This window comes from Cebus imitator, unplaced genomic scaffold (genome assembly GCF_001604975.1).
Source record: "Cebus imitator isolate Cc_AM_T3 unplaced genomic scaffold, Cebus_imitator-1.0 Scaffold19, whole genome shotgun sequence".
Taxonomy (NCBI): Eukaryota; Metazoa; Chordata; class Mammalia; order Primates; family Cebidae; genus Cebus; species Cebus imitator.
The window spans coordinates 7412765-7434689 of record NW_016107334.1 but is presented as its reverse complement, the minus strand read 5'-3'; the positions used below and the strand labels follow the sequence as shown (position 1 = coordinate 7434689).

Genomic DNA, 21925 nt, shown 5'->3' with positions numbered 1-21925 from the left:
TGGTTTTTAGAATCATGTGCTTTCATGAACCTATATTTATTTAAATTTTAAGTAAATCTTTATACTTCTATCACTTGAAATATGAAATACACGTCAATTATTTTGAACTTAATAAACTGCATAAGTGTGCTTATAAGAATTGAATGTGTTCCTCAGTTTACTACAGGAACAGTTTAAGGCAGAATCTGCTTATACCTTTAGAAACCAACATTTAATAAAAGCCACCTGCGTAAGGAAAAACCTTATCTTAGAGTTACAAAAGGTTTTATCTGACAAGAATGAGGTTTATCATTGTATTTATAAAGAAATGTACAAAGCAATTAATAATTCATCTTAGTGTTTTATTAATCACACTTCAGATCTGCAAGAAAATTGGTGTTACTCCAGGTACAAGTGAGCATCACATATCCATAGTTAGGCAAAATACAGACTTCCTCTATCAGATGCTGGCCTAATCAGTTGAAAAGTAGAAATACATGCAATTAACACTTTGTTGTGCTCGCTTCAGCAGCACATATACTAAAATTGGAACCCTTTGCCTGCCCCAGAACTTACCCAATCAGTGAGCAAATCCTACATCTCAGACCACCACTCTATTAGTTGAGCATGGAGGTCCTCTTTTCTCCATTCTTTCTCCCAGACTTCAGTAACCTCTTGGTTAAAAAGAAAAGGGAAAAACTATTTTAAATGTTCAGTATATTTTAAAACCTTGTAATGCTCAAATGAAACCAAACAATATTTTGCAAACTGTAAATTGTCATACAGGTGTAGTTTATTATTTCCATTGCTAAGTTGTCCTAACTGAACCTAGAAAATTAGAAGTAAACATACTAAAATAATAATTATTTCTAAAGGAAATTATTCCACAGTATCTACATAAAATTAAAAGTCTAGACCAATAGGTTTGTATTTACCATAGGCAGCGAATCTTATCTGGAACAAATAGATACTCAACTAGCATCTTGTAGATAGATCCTCATGAATGATAATGTTGTCACTAAAGGTTTTATGTTACAAGACTTCACCACCCTTGAGAAGCAATTATGTTGGGATAGTATTGATATTTCTCAAGACAGTATTGAAAAGTCCACATTGATCACACAGGGCAATTGATCAGTAACAGCACCTTATAAGCACCTACTATTTTGCCTTCTAGTAGAGTAGCAAGTTCTGTGCTGTCAGTGTGTCTGAATTGGGTATCAATAACAACAGTTGTCTGATTTTAGAAGGACACATTCCAGTATCTGAACCACTGAGAGATGGAAAAGGATACATCTTACCCTTGTTAAGTCTTCTGATGCTGGCTTAATCAGAAACATAACTCTCAGATACTAACTCTTAATATATGGCCCAGCCTCACCCAACTTTTCAAGTGTTTCCTTTTTCCCGTTGTACAGTTTTATTGCATTTTAATGGTGATGAGTGATATATTATCAGAAGAGAATATATTTTCATTCTGTGTCATATAAAACTCTGGCTCTAGTATCTGAATGTTAGACACATCTGTTAATAGGCCAAAGACTGACCCCCTCCTTTTTTTTCTTTTTGAACCTGAGAGTTGACAAGTTTTAAAACAAATATGTACTCAATGGCAAATTTATTATCATTTTAATTTTTTCTTTTATTCATACAGATAAGAGTACATACAAACATTTGCATTTGTGCATACATGGTGCTGCTTAATGAATATATGTCATTTTGGAAGGAGAGGAGAAATCAAGTTTGTTCATTGTAAAGAGGACCCTTCTGCTGAGCAGGACCTTGCCATCTTTGATCAATAGAGCTAAAGCTTGTGAACTGACTCTTTTACTCCTTATACTTATGCCATTTTTTCCCACCAATGAACATCCTTAACAGATTTTAGTAGAATCGCCTCCTTTCAGTCTTAGTGGTGCCATTCCCACTCTGTCAGAGACAGAGCAGCTGTATTAATCACACTCAGGACCACCACTACCAACAATCTGTCACTGCAAGCTATGGCATGCATCATCCATAATAACTAAAAATTCACACCAAGACCTGATGGTTTGTCTCAGCACTGTGTGCTGTTGCACAAAGCAAACAGAAACCAGTGGCTGTCCTTTCCATCTTTAATTCTTTATTTTTTTATTTATTTTTTCTATTGGTCATAGCTTAAAGCTTATCGAGTGTAAAAGACATTTTCCCTTTAAAAACTGCTTACTCGATGTTATCTTCTTCGTGCTCTGGATCGAGCTCATTTGGTGAAGGGTCATCACATGCTCCCTTTGTGATAATGTCAGCAAGCCAGTAGAGTGGATTGGGATTTCAGTTTCTAACTGAATTTTGACAATCTGCTTTTGACTTTTCTTGCAATATTTAACCAGAAAATATAAATTACAGCCTGTGTTTACATGCCAACGTAACTCTTCCATTTTATCATAGTTTATTTTTCTTTATTTCTAAGATGAGCTTTATAAGAGAGGTAGACAAAGAATAGAATTAGTGTGAGCCAACCAGATCCTTTTAGCATAAGCAACCCCCATAAGGTGATCATGAAAATGTCAGTGCAAAGCCAATGGTAATAATCTTTGGCGCAATAATTTATTGCATCAATAAAATGTATTGAAATAAGTAATACTTTTAATAATTACTATTTATTTTGTGTTCACTTTTTGCCAGGTACATGCTGAGTATTTTAGTTTGATAATTTATTTGCATTTTCTCATTTTATTCATGTTATAACCCTGTATAGTGGACACAATTTTTATCATTTACAGATGGTGAAACCGACACTCTAATAGATTAAAGACTTTGGTGAAACATACATAGCCCACAATAATAGAGCCAGATTGGCATTCAGGTTTGTCTGCCACCAAAACCTGCGGTCACCACCAACGCTTCACAATAAATTGACTTAGATACAGTGACGATTCTGCAAAAGATAAAATATACTTTTAGTATTACATCTTCTATATCAAATAACCAAACAATTAAAAATATAATTTTATTTAATACTTTGCAAAGTATCTCTTCAGATCTTTAGCCACCTCAAACATCCTCTCTGCCTCTCTTATATCTGTAAGCAGATTAACAGACATATTTATATCACACCATCCTGCCCTCCATGTCCCTGGGCAGAGCTGACTAGTTTCAGGGTTTCCACTGGTGCCAACCTAACTGGACCCTGGATGAGCTTTCTCCAGATTTTGAGAATAGAATTCAGAGAAAAGTAGTTAATCATCTGCATTAGATTGTTTTCACGCTACTATAAAGATAATACTCAAGACTGGGTAATTTGTAAAGAAAAAAAATTTTAATTGACAGTTCCACATGACCAGGGAGGTCTAGGAAACTTACAATCATAGCGAAAGATGAAGGGAAAGGACCATTTTATATGTCAGCGGGCACCACACAGCGAGAAGTGTCACACTTTTAAACCATCAGCTCTCATGAGAACTCTCAAGAGAATGGCAGGCGGGGGAAACTGTTTCCATGATCCAATCACCTCACACCAGGTCCCTCCTTCAACATATGGGGATTACAATTCAAGATGATATTTGAGTGGGGACACACAGCCAAACTATAACATCTTGAGTGTAGCAGATGGTGAAAGACTGATGCAATTTGGACACATTGATTAACCATCTTTCATCATAAGGACTGAGAGGAAAAGGGTAAAATGAGGAAGGGGTTGGGGCGTGGTGGCTCATGCCTGTAATCCCAGTGCTTTGGGAGGCCATGGTGGGAGGATCTCACATGAGGCCAGGAGTTTGAGACCAGGCTGGACAACATAGGGAGACTCTGTCTCTACAAAAATTTAGAAAATTAGCTGTGCATGACAGTGCTTGCCTATAGTCCCAGCTACTTGGGAAGCTGAAGTGGGAAGACTGCTTGAGCCCCAGAATTTGAGGCTGCTGTGAGCTATGATTGGGGCACTGCATTCTAGCCTGGGTGATGGAGTTGGTGAGACTTCATCTCTAAAATAAATAAATAAATAAATACAATTAAAAAGATCTCTGAGTGGGTAAAAAAAAAGAGGAATATATATATTTGGAGTGAAGGTGTTATTGAAACAAAAATGCCATATTAGCAACTGCAGTGCCAGTGCCCCCACTCCATCAGAACTGTCATTCCCTGGACCAGTGTGAGCCCAAGACTCTCAGCCCTGGATCTGGAGATTGGAAGTGAGGTAGTGTGGGCTTTTGAAGCCAGAAGCCAAACTTTATTGGCAGCAAAATGAATTTAACCATAACAATAATCATGATGGTACAACTTGCTACCATCGATTTAAATGAAGCTATTTTTACATGTTTTGCTTGACTTTGTCTTTAGTAGATGATATCAAAATCCCACCAATGATGTTTTGCAGGGAGTGACAACTATAAGAATCTTGATTCCACTGCTTTTAGTTCTCTGAACTGTATTTAATGAGCATCACTTCATGGGAGGATACACTTTTTGGGTAAATACATAGGTGTTATTCTGTTATTATTTTCTAAGGCTCATAGTCTTCATGTATTTCTTTTAATGTGACATTGAAAGTAAGCCACTGCATTGTGTGATACTTAGCAACAGTTCTTATGTTTAAAATTTATTGATTAAAAGACAATAAACCATGAAATCAAGAGGCTTGATGGTTCTACTAATATATTTCCCCAGCAGGCCCTAGAATACTACTTGAGTCTGAGCCTACAACGTTATTCACTGCTATTTGTCTTTCTCTCTTCATCCAAATTCACAAGGGCATCCCTGTGGTCAATCCAAATTCAGGTGGAAGAACCTGAATTCATTTTGGAGCCCCTTATTTAGACAATTGCATTTAGGACATGCACAGGACTCTTTTTATCTGAGGTCCCAGAGACAAGGTGATTCCTGTCCTGTGGGAGGTGGACATTTGGATTCAGTCAGTGGGTAGAGAAAGGAACCCAAGAAACAGCCAAGTGATTCCCTGGAGGTTGTGGAAGGAATCAGCATTGCATGCAAGGTGTATAATTCCAGCTCCAGTGTTCAAACCACCACACTCACCTGTTGTTAGACACAGACAATTTGCAATGTCTTTAGTTTTTAGTTTGCTGCCGAATATGAAAGTTTTAGCTGATACAGCAGGTAGGATTTTCTAAACCAAATCTCTAGTGTGGAAAATGTGATTTTAAAAATTGTCTTTAAATCCATTTAAGTATGCTTCAGAGTCCCTTCACATTCAGCTGGTGGGAAATTTCTTAGAGGGGGCTGGTTCTCCTCGGTGTTTCAGGTTGTTGCAAAGGTTGTGCGGTCTTAGACCATGTAGGACGTTTCTTCATTTCTTTCACTTAGGTGTTTTCCCAGTATAATGCCCAAGTATGGAAACTCTTTCCACAACAAAAAAGAGTTTCCCAGCTCTCTTCTCCCTTCCTGAAGCCCTCCAAGGAATCCTCCTGTCTCCTCTCTCTTTGGACCATCTAACGTAATAGCTTCAATCAGTCAAGATTTTCTGAAAGATTGGGAAATTCTGTTGACTGTATGCATCTCCTAAGCATCAAAGGAGCAAAAATTATGGCTATTTTATTTAAATTGAAAAAATAATAACAGCCAGCACATACATCACTGACCCCCAGGCACCATTTGTAACACTTTACATATGTTTAATTAATATGGCAACAATCTTGTGAAAAATACCAACTTCTTTATTTTCACAGATGAGAAACTGAGGCACATATACATTTATCAAATGCCTAAATCCACCCAAACAATTAAGTGGTGAAGCTAGGCTTCTAACCCAGGCTGTCTGGCACCCAAGTCTATATTGTCTTAAATTTTATACTGTTTTTGTAATACAATAAATTATCTTGCCACACTTGAAGTTTTAAACCATTGCAGAGGAATTTTTAATTTGATGAGAGATTCAGGGAGCATAGATATATTTATTAGCAAAACTATAAAAACTGCATTTTAACATATACTGTATATAAAAAGATAAGCTAGACCCTAAAGAACTTCATAGCTAGAAGAGATATTAGACTGCATGGCATAAACAAAACTAAATTACATGGAAGGAAGTTCTAGTATTGTCAATTAGTGTTGTGCTGTAATGTTTTCTGAGTTTTGTTCTCTCATGCTTACAATGAGCAAAGTACTATATAACTTGTAGAATGTCTGTTGCATGAATAAAAATTACAATAAGACAGTTTTATGGCATAGTATGTAAACAGTTAAGCATAAAATTTTTGTCTAATTTTGGCATTTTATATATTTTTAAAGGGAATACTGTTTAGGCAGTACAATACTAAGCAGGCATGAAAAATCATCTGTTCTTTTGAGCCAGAGAGGCAGAGGTTGCAATCAGCCATGATCATGCCACCGCACTCCAGCCTGGGCGACAGAAATAGCTTTGTATATTGTATATATTGTTGAATACCCCAGCCAATGGTCACCAGAAATATATCTGCAGTTTAAGTTAGGTTTATAAACTTTCTGTAATAAGGGGAAACACACCCAAGGGACTCTTGGGACAGACTTGTTGTGGGATTCAAGATTCTGCTGGGTGGTTTTGGTGAGGGATTTAAGGAAGCAAGAGTTTGACAAAAGTTTTAGGGGCTTTCTTGAAACAGTGGCATTTGGAGATTGGATATTTTAAAGATTTTTATCTAAAAGTCAAAAGAAATGACACAGAGCTAGAGTTGTTATTGACATGCTAATTACTGAAGTTGGCCAGAAGAGGAAGATGCTTGCTTATTTTTGGGGTTGTGTGACATCCTTGTCTTTGCCTTCTAGTCAGGCATGATTCCACTGTGGCCTTATTTTCATCATGCTTTACCGCAGTCACAGAGTGAGCTCTTCTAATTATTTGGGATATTCTGTGAAAATGTTTATGTTCAGTAGGGAACATTACAGCCAATTATCAGCTGCCATTTCAGGCTCATTTGGTTTGTTTGTTTGTTTGTTAATCAATATGTAATGAAAAGACCAGGTAATTTAGTTGATTTTCTTCAGAGGTATATTAGCTTTTAAAATTTCTACTAGCAACAAATATTATTTTTACAATTATACATATATAGAATTTTGTTGTTACATATAATTATGTATAATTTTACATAATTTATACATAAATTAATCTTAATATATACTATATATGTACATATATGTGTACATATACACAGAGAAAAATAGGGATGTCTTTTCTGTTGCTCACTGGGATGCATGCAGTTCCTTAGCAGTAGTCAGATAGAATTTGTACCTAACTCAATGACTTTTCCACAACTTTAAGGGCTTTAAGAAGACTAGATTTTTATTTACTCCATTATTTTTGCAAATGTTGGCCTTATTGCTATTTGCCTTGAGAGGGCAATGAGTCATTTCATAAGAAACATCCTGAAGTTGGTTTTTTTATCTTTGATGAAATTAAATTCTCCTAAATCTGGGCAATGTATTACTCACTGCTTTGCAACCAGATGGGATTCTTAATTGCAAATTAATTCTAAAGTCCTGGAGGTCATGGCCATATTTTACACATTTTTATGTGATGCTCTCTAGGATGACTTACAAAAGTTATCTATGCTCAATAAATAGTTGCTGATGAGTAAATCGCATACATTTGTGCACAGGCATACACACATGTGCACACACCACAAGTGTTTTTGGTTGATCTTGATATTTTCATTGATACTCATTTTCTGACATCTCAAAACTTTCTACTTCTCTGTGTGATATAATAATATAATAAACATAGTTAACCAATTACTGTAGAATATTAGTAAAGACAAGAAGGAAAACTTCTGTGTCCCTCCCTATCTTTTACTTCAAATAAATACCCCATGTCATGTGGAGTGATTTGTTCAGATGGTGAAGAACCAAAGAGAAAAGAGAAGGCAACAGGTGGAAAGTCTAGTAAAATGAAGGCAATGGTTCATAAAATGATGTTCCTCTCTTTGGCAAGGCAGAGGAATCAGTGCCTACAGACCACGGAGAGACCTATGGCTTCAGAGACACAATTTCTTACTGGCCCCTGACACTAAGGTGGGCTCCAGCTGAGAAGCTAGAGGAATTGAGAATCAAAGTGCAGAACCAGTTTTAATGGAATAGAACTTTGTCAGTGATCAGAGAATTAGCATGGGTATGCAATTACTAAAAAAATGGAGAAGAGAGATGAATATTTTTGTATTTTAAGGAGGAAACTCAGAAACCAGGGTTTTCTACAGAGCAACTGGCAGTACAAGTCTTGTGCGTTTACTGAAATACAAGAAAACTGAAAACATGGAAAGATGGTCCATTAGCTGGCTAATCAGCCCTGCAAGATGAAGTGAGGGCATTGAGCTCCTCATTTTGAAATCAGGAGAAAAGAGGGGCAAGTTTAAATGATGAACTCAGAGGCGTCCTGAAGGGAATGCCTGGCCCACTTCTGTTGCAAATGTCAAAGTGTTTTTGAATGTTAATGCCCCTGAACCTACCCTGGGCCCAATTTCATAATTTTAATTGATTCTTGTGTATAAAGAATTCCCACTGCTGTCAATTTAAATTGTGCTGTTAGAACTCCAGGACTGGGTTCCCTGTCTGCCAAGAGTATATTATTTTAATATATTTTTATTTTTATAAAGCCACATTGTGAATCCAGAGGGAGAAATTGAGTAGAGGCTAGGGAATTAAGCCTGGCCTCTCCCTTAAATCATTTTCTGCATTTGGAAATGTCAGCCACTCGGAGCACCTTTTCCTTCAAGTGAAAAATAAGAGGATACTACCTACATCACAGTAGACATGGGAAAAATTGAAGTTTGCATAGTGGACCAGGGTAGACAAAAGTGAAGGTCTATGCAGAATGAGAAAAATAGGGACTTAATTCTAACGTGGGTGCATTTCATCCTGAATTCAAAACCAAAACCAAACAACTAAATTAAACTAGAAAAAGAAATGCAAATCTCAAAAACTAGGACATAAGTGTTTAAAATCTCCACTAGACTACTCTAGCTCACCTCTGTCTAGGAATTCCAAAGAAGACTGTCTCCTTGTTAGAAAGACAAAAAGCCATTTGTTGATACCATAGTGCTGGCAAGGGTAAGTAGAGACAGCCACATCATATTAACTTACAGCAGAGACCTTCCTTTTAGCACTGAGTCTTGAAAAATTAGACATACTGATTTCAGTAATTTGTTGCAAAGTAGTGGTATCTTTTTTCCTTCCTTTAACAGGCGTAAATTATTGCATTTCAAGTAATGTAAAATATAGCAGCCTTGCCTACTGTCAGGTCAGCATGGGATGCTGAGGTGTCCAAGTATGCATATGTGTGAACATCTGACAGTGTGTGGTTTTGTTGTTTGCTTTATAAATATTTGAATAAATGGCTTTTGAGTAAAGTGGTTGGGATTTAACAATTTAGCTGGATCGACATATCAATTCACAGGAAGGGCTTGGTTCTTGGAAAGGCAGTTGTGCTTTGCCATGGCTTTGTCAGAAGTGCATACCACAATTCAGAGTCTCTGGTGCAGTCAAAAAGGAGTAGTCTAGAGCAGAAAGAGAAGAGAAACCAGGAGTCAGGTAGAAATGAATCTCTCCCAACTCATGCCTGACTCAATCTCATTTCTCTCAGAGATCTAAGTAACAATGTTCAGACACTTAATCAGGGACGTGTGTGTATATATGTGTGTGTGTGTGTGTATATATTTGTGAAAGTGTGCATATATAAATACATTTGTATATGTGTGTGTTTGTATATACACAGGTATATGTATATATGTATAATACATAGATATATGTATGTATATGTGCATATACACACATACACAAATGTGGATATATAAATATTTATATTTGATTGCAAGCAAAGGAATACAAATATACATATTACATGTACATATTATATATATTTTTAATTGAAAGCAAAGGAGTATTTCTTTAAAATGCTGTAGAAAAAATACTGAATTTATTCACTTAAAAGATTCGAGTTGGTCCCAAAAGGGTTTTAGATGGAGGCTGAGGTAGAGGGGTAGAAGCTTATTTTCTTTTAATCAGAATAAAGCTATTAGACATAAATGTCTCCTTACTGACCCAGGAACAATGACCTCAGGGGGAAATATCACCTAAATAAGGTCCATCCCCTCCTTTATGGCTGGGTCAAGTCCTTGATCAGTTGCAAGATATTTCCCTTGAAATGGCCATGAAAGCCTTTTCCTGGGAATAGTTCACTCTTGTAGGGTAATGGTGAAGCAAAATATGTAAAGTTTGATGCTCCTTGAGTTCAGGAGCTGGTCTTTTAACTTCCCCTTGTTAAGGTGGAAAGATGTTGTGAACTGAAATGTTCTTTTCAATTTGAAATTTCATGGAGAATGGTTTCTTTGTGGGACTGGTACTACACACCATGGCTCCACGTGACCTTTTCAAGGATCCCATGGTGGTTTTATCTTGATTAAAATGGTTCTATTCACAGGAGTGGAAGGGCCGTGCCATCATCCTTGGAAAGAAGGTGGAAAAGGCAAAAGGGGGAAAGAAGATACCACTTTCTCATGGAAAGGCAGGAGGAGAAGAGAAGTGAGCATGACAGAGAGACATGTTGGAGAATGAGGGAGAGACAGAGAGACGGAAATAAAAGAGAAAGGCCAGAGGCTCAGGAAAGGGCAGGGAAAGGAATTTAGCATTGCCTGAAGAGACATTCTGTCCATTTCTTCTCACTGAAAGGCAAGAGGGAGACATTATCAATCCCATTTTGCAGATGGGGAAACTGAGTCCCAGTGTAAATTACCTTTCCCAGGTTCACTGGGATCATGTGTAGCCAAACCAAGATTCAGTAGTAAGTTAGCTGGACTTCAGACTCTACCCTTTCTATAAGAGAAAGAACACCTGTGTTTCATTTTGGTGAATTCTCAGCAATACCTTTAAAGGAAATAACAAATGTGCCCCTCCCTGACCTAGACTAGAGCCTACTTTGCACTTTCGCCCTCAGGTCCACCTAAGAAACACACAAGCATTATATCTCCGCTAACCAAACCCAATCATCTGGTTTCCCAACAACACCAGGATTCATTTTTGCTTAGAGAGGGATGGTAAAGGCAAGAGAGAATGATGGTGGAAATAAAACTGTTGTAACTCGATGCTGCCCCTGGGATTTATTTACTGTTGATCATGGCTGGGGAACTCTTTGAACCTTACATATGTGTAGGGTTGTGAAGGTCGGTGTGCATATGCCAAAAGAGAGGGAGGACAGAAGGAAGCCTGACGAATAAAGAGGAGAATTCCAGAGAACGAGCAGGATCTATGGGGTGAAGAGGGGATGCGGCGTTGTAACAAAGGAATTGAAAACTCCAGGAGAAATTTATAGTTATATGATCTGTACCCAGGGGGGAAGTATATACAAGAACACTTCTTTCCCACAAAAATGTATTAGGTGGTAATGGTTCCTTATGGTGCTGTGTCCTCTGACCGACCATGACACATTGTGTTTTGATTGCGGTAGGAGAGAGACATGGAGGAGTGGGTTCTCTGTACTCAGTGCTCTCTGTGAAGTTATGCAGAGAGCTCCCTACACTAAGACACACATTTCAGGGGGCAAGTGGTGCCTGGAGTCCAACCTGAATTTCATCACCAAAGCTGTGGGACATGAAGGGGGTTATTTTTGCCCTAAGGATGCACCTTTTTCTGATTTTCATAAGTTCGTACTGTGGACTAGGTTCTGCCCTGCCTACAGCTTATGGAACCCAGAAGTGTCAGTAATATTATGTTTGAAGATAAAATTCATTTTCCCTGTATTCTTTAGCTGTGCTGGGTTCCCCCTGCCCTATTTATTTTTTCTGTCTGCAATTTACCAATGGTCAGACTGCTGATTTATAAGGCTTAGGGGGAACCAATACTTTTTAAAGCACATGTCATAAAGGAACAATGAAATGCCCCAAATTTGGATAGACCCAGGAGAAAGAAGCAACTCCTAAAATAGTGCCTCAAGTAGGTGCTTGTGTATTTATATATGTCTGCTTCGTTTTCATCTTATAGATCATAATATTTTATGGGGAAAAATCATTTGATCAGCATAGGAGTTTTGGTTTGCTCTGTGGACCTCATTCCCAAGAGGTCGCCATATTGATGCAGAACTTAGTGGAGATACCCAGATGACATAGCACACCACAGCACAGAATTCCTGGGCCCAAGCAATCCTCCCGCTTCAGCCTCCCAAGTAGCTGGGACTACAGGCATGTACCACCACACCCAGTGGAAAAATCATTTAAAATCAGAGTTGCTCATTGCTAAAAATCAGAGTTGCTCATTGCTAATTTGGAGAACACTTACATTGATCCCTTGTGTCTGAGGAAGATGGTACCAAACTGAAGAGATATTCTTAAGCTCTCTCTGCATCAGAGGGCTCTTACTTGCAATTATCAGTTCAACATAGATACCAGGGAAAAATTATATTTCTATTTACAATCTTAATTATTTGCAAAGTCAGCTTTCTTCTTTAGCTTTCTTCCTCTCAAACAATTATACAATATTTTGACCCAAGTTCAGAGACTAATGTTTGCTGTAGAAAGCAGGCAGACAGTGTGCCGTGTTGGCCGAGAACCTAGAGGCACAGACCACAGTGGCGGTAGAGTCACAATTTGGCTTCGTGATTTTGGGTAAACCACTTACCTCCTCTGATTATTTAAATTAGGCAAAGGTTGCAGTGTCAGTCCAGTGGAGGTTTTTGCAACACTCATTTGCATATTAAAGACCCTGAGGAGTTCTACAATACAAAACCCTGTTTACTACTTTGAGAATGTAAACTTGTTTTCTTCCATGGCACAAATGTTGATATACAGAACAGAATATTCCAGACAGAGAGAGGAATGTCAAAGAAAGCCCAGAAAAGCAGAAACAGACAAACAAAACTTGACATAGTAAGTTCTACTTGGCCAGAATCTGAAGTGACATAAACCCTAAGCAGAGTGGGGAAGAAGTTTGGCCTCATGATGTAAATGTTGCAGAGTTTTGAAAGCCACATTATGAGCTGGACCCATCTGTAAAAACAGGCTTCACTTAGAAGTGGACGTAGCCCTGAAATAGAAGTTGTAAGGACTAGGTACTAGTCCCTGTTTTATCCCAACTGTGGAGACTTAGGCAAACCATTTCTCCCTGTTTAAGCATCAGCCCCCCCATCTGTAGCACAGGAATACTCTGTATGCCTTACATGGTTTTGCATATCAGTTAAGTAGGAGCTTACGGAAATGTTCTGTAATCTATCCTGTACTCCTTAAGCATAAAAGTTTAGCCCCATCCCCTAAAATCTATGGACATAATTTTCTGCAGGTTATTATGTTTATATTTATATTATAAATATTGAAGAACAATGCATTTAGGTTTTTTTAATTTCAGTTACTTTAATTTGCATTTAGTTGTTTCAAAGGCAATCAAATGGATACTCTAAGTAAATTGGTAAATGACACACTTGAACATTGCTTACTGCCAGAATCAACTGAAATTCATGATCTCTGGCCGATGGATTTCATAATCTTTTTTCTTAACAGAGAGATTTGATTATAATCTAAAACACATAAGCTTACTCACCGTAATTGATTTGAACATATTTACTGGATTGTTTTAGCTTAAATGAAATGAAGTCAAACCTGAAGCCTTTTTATGAGTTGATCACCACATATAAAAGTTCTGTTGTGAGATTAAGGTTGAGGATGAAAACTTATATCAGAGCTAAGGAGACACAGAACTTGCACCTGAACAGAGAAAACTTTTAAAAAATCATTTAGAGACCTCAAGTTTTCTGCTGCAGCCAGAGCAAGAAGATGCTATTCTTCCAATGGGAACAAGAAACATCTGAGAAGTGACTGAAATGTTTTAGTGTATCTTACACGTAGACTGCCCCTTTTTTGAAAAAAAAAAAAAAAAAAAAAAAAAAAAAAAAAACTCTCACTACCTGTTAGACATGCCAAGGGCAACTCGTTAGATGTCCCAGCTTTAGAAACAGATTTGCAAGCCAGAGTGTTCCAACCCTGCAGTTGGATTGTGGATTTTTAACCTTCACAAGTTTGGCCTTTGAGCAGGACTTGAGAAAGGAAGAAAGAAAAGAAGTAAAGAATGAAGAAGAAAAGCAAAATAAATCAAAAGCAGCTTTCTTGGTAACACCGACATCTCCAAGGCCATGTGCAAAAGGACTGAGTCTCTAATGATATCAATTAGGCCCAACCCGCTGGGATATGAGAGATATATTGTATCCACCGAGTCTGCTAAAGTCCATATGTAAAAGGTCATTAACTGGGTACCGAACATTACAAATTATCGGCCAAGGGTGCCTCTCTACCCCCAATGCTTTGAACAGTTCTGAAATAAATTATAACCAGTAATGGTTTCATGTTGACAGGCTAATTCCACTTAAATTTTTCTTTCTAAATCAAGGAAAGTATTTTTTAAAAACATCAATGTGTGTTGAATATAGATTCATACTGTCACGCAGGCACACACGTGTACACACAAGCACAAAGAAAGGCAACCGTCTGCTTTTCCCAGCTCCACTTCCCAGTTGGGATGGGGATAGGTGACTTCTCCACTAGAGTGAGGATTTCCCAAAACATTTTCTTCCTTGGCTGATCTCTTTGCATCTCTTTCAAGGCACGGTGGGAGTCTCCACAGCAGTGGGTGCATTCGTTGAAGCAGACACCGTAAACTACTTAATAAAGGCTTACAATTCCATACTGGCGTGGGATTATCTTGGCAGCCCTTAAGGGAGATGTCATCTCTCCCAGGGCTGTGTTTAGGATTCCATGGCCACCTGAAGGCATTCTCACAGGCTGACAACTGGCGGCTCCTTCTTGCTACCCTTCCTCTGATGCCCGGCCTCACGCTGAAGCTGCAGAGATTTCCTAGTCCTTAGAGAGAAACTTTGCCAACTCAAGCAAACAAAACAATCCTGCTGCATAAATCAGTTTGAGTTGTGGTCCAACTGCATCTTCAGCGTTTGGCAAAATGATGAATTATTCAAGAAGGGAGCTTCCTCTGATAAGATCACATCTTACTTTGGTACCCCCAAAAAACTTTGCTCAGAAGCCTGATTTAATGGTGACCTTTTTTTTTTTTATTTCTGTATGTAATTTCTTCTATGTTAGGAGGTCAGATAAAATAGATCTGAAACCTTTCTTCGCACTAATTTTAAAGTGACTACTTGAGTTTGTTCTCAAATTTTGGTTTCTGTTTTTTGTTTTGTTTTGTTCCCCAATTGTTCATGTTAGATACTTCAGAGTAATACAAATTTTGGGAGTGCATTTGAAGAGATTAATAAAAAACATATGTGGTTTTTAAAAACAAAAACTGAGTTCTACAAGTGGAAATATAAGAGGGGGAATCTTGACCAAAATATAGTCTCACCTTGCAGTACTATGCCACTATATGAGTGTAGACTTTTGTTCACTATTCAATACGTTCTAAATTCACCAAGTAAGGCACCAGAGCAGCAACACTGTCATCTTTTGGCCCTTGCTGTAGGTTATGTTATTCTTTCTCTGACACACACCAGGAGTGACCAGTTCTTCCCATATTGCATAGGATTTTTCCTTGTTTTAGCACAAAAAATTCCATGTTCTGGGAACCCCCTTGGTCCTGGGTCACCAGGAAGTGTGGTCAATTCCACTCCCAGACTAGTGTTCCTTGCCCCAGGGTGTGCAAAGTGAGCTCCCGTTCATGATTTTTCTGATAGACATCACCATAACAGCATACGTTAATTAAAAGTTAAATTTTCCATGTGGATCAAAATTTGTTCCTGTGAGATATACTAAGATCATAGAAGCATAAATCCTCTCAAAGACAGTGTTTCTCAGCATCAAAATACACAGCCTGTGGAGATGCTGCTTAGCACCCTTTCTGTATAGTTCAGAATGAAGAGCCTTTTCTGGACAGGGAATTCAACATCCAGGGGATGCTCAGTGGCACCAATTTTCACTCACTAAACCCCAGTCCCAGAGGGAACATAGGCTTTTCTCAGAATGACCAACATCTGCTTTAGGGACACTTAAGAGAAAGAAGGCAGCTGCATATAAGACATAAGTGGTTTCAGTGGCTCTTTCATTCTCCAATATCCAATCTCAGTGACCTTTATAATATCTGAATTTGTGATCAGGTCTTTAGCTATACCCTGAGTTCATTTCCCCTTATCTTGCTTTGTTGTTGACTTGTCTGACCGAAACTTTCTATTTGTGCAGGAAAAAGATACAATCTTGGATTCACAGGGCCTGGCTTTGAGCTGGCTCAATCGTGTCCTCAGTCTGGTCCTTTGAATGAGACCTTGAACTATTCATGACTTCCATCTCCTCATCATTAACAGGCCCCATAAGATTGATGTCATTGGGCTGTGAGTGTTTAGTGAAAATGTCCATGAATCATGGACCACAGCCCTGAGAAATAGCAAGTGCTCAAAATATATTCACCAAAGTCCCCTTGAGATTTCTTCCTGTCTCTCTACTTAGTTCTCTGACAACTCATTTTCTGACCCTTTATTGACTTCTCTTCGTTAACCAAAATTCTAGTATGAGAATTTTGGTTCTGGATGGTTTTGCCTACATTTTCTTCTAGTGATTTTTTGGTGTTAGGTTTTATGTTTAAATCTTTGATCCATATGGAGTTAATTTTAGTGTAAGGTGTCAGGAAGGGTTCCAGTTTCTGCCTTCTGCACATTGCTAGCCAGTTTTCTCAACACCATTTATTAAACATGGTGTCCTTTCCCCATTGCTTGTTTTTGCTGGGTTTGTCAAAGATCATATGGTTGTAGATGTGTGGTGTTTCTTCTGGGGTCTCTGAACCATTCCATTGGTCTGTGTCTCTGTTTTGGTACCAGTACCATGTTGTTTTGATTACTGTAGCCTTGTAGTATAGTTTGAAGTCTGGCAGCATGATGCCTTCGGATTTGTTCTTTTTGCTTAGGATTGTCTTGGCTATGCAGGGTATCTTGTGATTCCATATGAAGTTTAAAGTGGTTGTCTCCAGTTCTGTGAAGAAAATCATTGGTAGCTTGATGGGGATAGGATTGAATCTATAGATTACTTTGGGCAGTATGGCCATTTTCACGATATTGATTCTTCCTAACCATGAACATGGAATGTTTCTCCATCTGTTTGTGTCCTCTCTCATTTCGTTGAGCAGTGGTTTGTAATTCTCCTTGAAGAGGTCCTTTACATCCTTTGTTAGTTGTATTCCTAGGTATTTTATTCTCTTTGTAGCAATTGTGAATGGGTTTTTGCCCTTGATTTGGCTCTCTGTTTGTCTGTTATTGGTAAATAGGAAATCTTGTGATTTTTGCACATTGATTTTGTATCCTGAGACTTTGCTGAAATTGCTTATCATTTTGAGAAGATTTTGGGCTGAGATGATGGGGTCTTCTAGATACACAGTCATGTCATCTGCAAGTAGAGACAGTTTGACTTCCTCCTTTCCTAATTTAATACACTTTATTTCTTTTTCTTGCCTGATTGCTCTGGCTAGAACTTCCAATGCAATGTTGAATAGGAGTGGTGAGTGAGGGCATCCTTGTCTAGTGCCTGATTTCAAAGGGAATTCTTCCAGCTTTTGCCCATTCAGTATGATATTGACTGTAGGTTTGTCATATATAGCTTTTATCATTTTATGATACGTTCCATCAATACCTAGTTTATTGAGAGATTTTAGCATGAAGGGCTGTTGAATTTTATCGAAGGCCTTCTCTGCATCTATTGAGATAATCATGTGGCTTTTGTCTTTGGTTCTGTTTATGTGATGGATTACATTTATGGATTTGCGTATGTTGAACCAGCCTTGCCTCCCGGGATGAAGCCTACTTGGTCATGATGGATAAGCTTCTTGATGTGCTGTTGCAATCTGTTTCCCAGTATTTTATTGAAGATTTTTGCGTCGGTGTTCATCATGGATATTGGCCTTTTTTAGTTGAGTCTCTGCCTGGTTTTGATATCAGGATGATGTTGGTCTCATAAAATGAGTTAGGGAGGATTCCCTCCTTTTGTATTGTTTGATACAGTTTCAGAAGGAATGGAACCAGCTCCTCTTTGTACATCTGGTAGAATTCGGCTGTGAACCCATCTGGACCTAGACATTTTTGGTTGGTAGGCTATTGATTGCTGCTTCTACTTCAGCCCTTGTTATTGGTCTATTCAGGGTTTCAGCTTCCTCCTAGTTTAGTTTTGGTAGAGTACAAGTGTCTAGGAATTTATCCATTTCTTCCTGGTTTACTGGTTTATGTGAGTAGAGCTGTTTATAGTAATCTCTGATGGTAGTTAGTATTTCTGTGGGATCAGTGGCGATATCCGCTTTATCGTTTTTTATTGCATCTATTTGATTCTTCTCCCTTTTATTTTTTTATTAATCTGGCTAGTGGTCTATTTTGTTGATCTTTTCAAAAAACCAGCCTCTGTATTGATTTTTTGAAGGGTTTTTTTTTGTCTCTATCTCCTTCAGTTCTGCTCTGATCTTAGTTATCTCTTGTCTTCTGCTAGCTTTTGAGTTTTTTTGATCTTGCTCCTCTAGTTCTTTCAATTTTGATGATAGGGTGTTGATTTTAGATCTTTCCTCTCTTCTCTGGTGGGCATTTATTGCTATAAATTTCCCTCTCGATATTGCTTTAAAGGTGTCCCAGAGATTCAGGTATGTTGTGTCTTTATTCTGGTTGGTTTCAAAGAACATCTTTATTTCTGCCTTCATTTCATTGTTTATCCAGTCAACATTCAGAAGCAAGTTGTTCAGTTTCCAAGTGGTTGTGCGGGTTCGAATGTGTTTCTTGATCCTGAGTCCTAGTCCGAGTGTGCTGTGGTCTGATAGATTGTTTGTTATGATTTCTGTTCTTTTGCATTTGCTGAGGAGTGATTTGCTTCCAATGATGTGGTCAATTTTAAAGTAAGTGCAATGTGGTGCTGAGAAAAATGTATATTCTATGGATTTGGGGTAGAGTTTTCTGTATATGTCTATTAGATCTGCTTGGTCCAGCTCTGCATTCAAGTCCTGGATATCCTTGTTAGTTTTCTGTCTCATCGATCTGTCTAATATTGACAGTGGAGTATTGAAGTCTCCCACTATTATTGTGTGGGAGTATAAATCTCATTTTAGGTCGTTAAGAACTTACTTTATGTATCTGGGTGCTCCTGTGTTGGGGGTGTATATATTTAGGATAGTTAGCTCTTCCTGTTGGATTGACCCTTTTACCATTATGTAATGTCCTTCTTTGTCTCTTTTGATCTTTGTTGGTTTGAAGTCCATTTTATCAGAGACTAGGATTGCAACCCCTGCTTCTTTTTTGTTCTCCATTTGCTTGGTAAATCTTTTTCCATCCCTTTATTTTGAGTCTATGTGTGTCTTTGTATGTGAGATGGGTTTCTTGAATACAGCACACCGATGGGTTCTGACTTTTTATCCAGTTTGCCAGTCTGTGTCTTTTGATTGGGGCATTTAGGCCACTTACATTCAATGTTAATATTGTTATGTGTGAATTTGATCCTGCCATTTTGTTACTGGCTGGTTTTCTTTCTCATTAGTTGACTCATTTTCTTCATTGCATTTTTGGTCTTTGCCAACTGATTTGCTTTTGCAGTGACTGGTACTTGTTCTTTTCCATGCTTAGTGTTTCTTTCAGGAGCTCTTGTAGGGCAGGTCTGGTGGTGACAAAATCTCTCAATAATTGCTTGTCCATAAAGGATTTTATTTCTCCTTCACTTATGAAGCTTAGTTTGGCTGGATAGGAGCTTCTGGGTTGAAAGTTCTTTTCTTTAAGGATGTTGAATATTGGCCCCCACTCTCTTCTGGCTTGTAGGGTTTCTGCTGAGAGATCTGCTGTGAGTCTGATTGGCCTCCCTCTTTGGGTGACCTGATCTTTCTCTCTGGCTGCCCTTAGCATTTTTCCTTCATTTCGACCCTGGTGAATCTGACAATTATGTGCCTTGGGGTTGCTCTTCTTGAGGAATATCTTTGTGGAGTTCTCTATATTTCTTGAATTTGAAATTTGGACTGCCTTGCTAGGCTTGGGAAGTTCTCCTGGGTAATATCTTGGAGTGTGTTTTCCAGCTTGGATTCATTCTCCCCATCATATTCAGGTACACTGATTAAGTGTAGATTAGGTTTTTTCACATAATCCCATATTTCTTGGAGGCTTTGTTCATTTTTTTTCACTCTTTTTTCTCTTGTATTGCCTTGTCTTTTTATTTCATTGAGTTGATCTTCAATCTCTGATATCCTTTCTTCTGCTTGATCGATTCAGCTATTAAAACTTGTGTTCGCTTCACATAGTTCTCGTGCTGTATTCTTCAACTCCATCAAGTCGTTTATGTTCTTCTCTAAGCTGGTTATTCTAGTTAGCATTTAGTCTAACCTTTTTTCAAGGTTTTTGGTTTCTTTGTATTGAGTTAGAACGTGTTCCTTTAGCTCTGAAAAGTTTATTATCCACCTTCTGAATCCTGTTTCCATCAATTCTTCGCACTCCTTCTCGGTCATGTTGTGATCCTGTGTTGAGGAGTTGTGATCTCTTGGAGAAGAGGTATTCTGGTCTTTGGTGGTTTCACCTTTTTTGCGCTGTTTTTTTCCCATCTTTGTGGATTTACCTGGCTGTGGTGTCAGAGAGCTGCTTGATGAGGTCGCTTGTCTGCCTGTGGGGGCGCTACTGGGTTTCTAGGGACTCCTTCAGGTTACTAGGGAAGTTTCCTGTGTCTTTTTTGTTTATGCTGGGAGATTAGGCCCGCCTCTTCTGCTGACCTGTAGGCGCTGCTGGGTTGTCAAGAATGCCATCTCCTTGCTACTTAGGCTTCCTGTGTTTTTTGTTAAAACATGTAGCCCAGTCCCACCCCTCTAGTGGTGGGTTGTGCCCTTCCTCCACTGGGCTGGATCATTCCGGGTTCATCTCAGACTGTGGCACTGGCTATGCAACCCACTAGAGTCAGAGCTTCAGCCCTCTGGGGTTTGTGGGGGAGGTTAGGAACCCGCCCAGCTGCGCCCAGCAGTCTCCCCCTTTCAGCTTTCTCTCTCTCCAGTCACGGGGTAGGGGCTGCCCAGCTGCTCCCACTTACAGCTCCCTCTCTCTCTGGGCGGGGGGAGGGGGCAGTAGCTCAGTCTGCAGACTCTTACTCAACTCCGCACTTGTAATTCCTGGCGCTTGACTGGCAAAGATCCCTTTTTCTGTGTATTGCTGAGGCTTTGGGGGAAGCGCTGTATCTGGACCGGAGCGCCAGAGGTGGAACCTCCGACTCGCCTGTCAGATGCACTTTCTGGATGAAGTAGCACCCCTCCCCGCCTTGGTCTGCCCTGAGTGGGCTTTGCTCACCCTCAGACCAGACCCGTTGAAATGCACCTGGTACCTCAGTTGGAGCTAGGAGATCTCTGGGTTTCTGCGTCTCTCTCCCTGGGTGTTGTGCGCTGGAATTGTGTCTAATCCGCCATCTTGGATCCTCCTCCTATTATGACTTCTTGAACCTCCCCAGGAGCTCACATTACCACTCATTTTTCTGTCTGGCTCTGCCTATAGTATCCAGATACCAACAACAATGCTCCATAACCATCTTTCCTAGAGCATCCAAGCACTCATCTCTTACAGGATGTCACAATGAATTCCTTAAGTGTGATTGGAACTCATTAAAATATAATATGCTTGGGTTTTGTTGATTATGTACTTAAACTGAGCTCTGAATTTTTGTTTATCATTTAAAAACTTGGTAAATGGAATAATTTAAACATTTGCAGCTTGTATACTCAGCTGCTGTGATTTACTTTCACTTTTAAGTTTTGCATTTGTCAATAATGTGTGATGACTTTGACTATTCTGTAATGGGAGGTCTTCTGTTTGAGAATATTTATTGTTATGAAGTTTTTGCAGTTTTGTGGTTATTGTAATTACCTCATAACCCCCTAGCTTACTTTAAATGAACTCTTTACAGGTAGGTACTAAAATGGAGATACTGCTTTGTGTTTTAGGGATTAACTGTATTGGGAATTTAAGAACATGTAGAGAATACTAAAGTTAGTGAGTGTTCTAGTCCTTCCTTGCTGTATATGTACATACTTTTAA

At 38.7% G+C, this 21925-nt stretch overlaps 1 long non-coding RNA gene across 3 annotated transcripts in view; it reads left to right on the top strand.

Moving 5' to 3' along the window:
- LOC108296003 overlaps positions 1 to 21925 on the top strand; it is a 290157-nt gene that overhangs the window by 214910 nt on the left and 53322 nt on the right. The window lies entirely within an intron of this gene.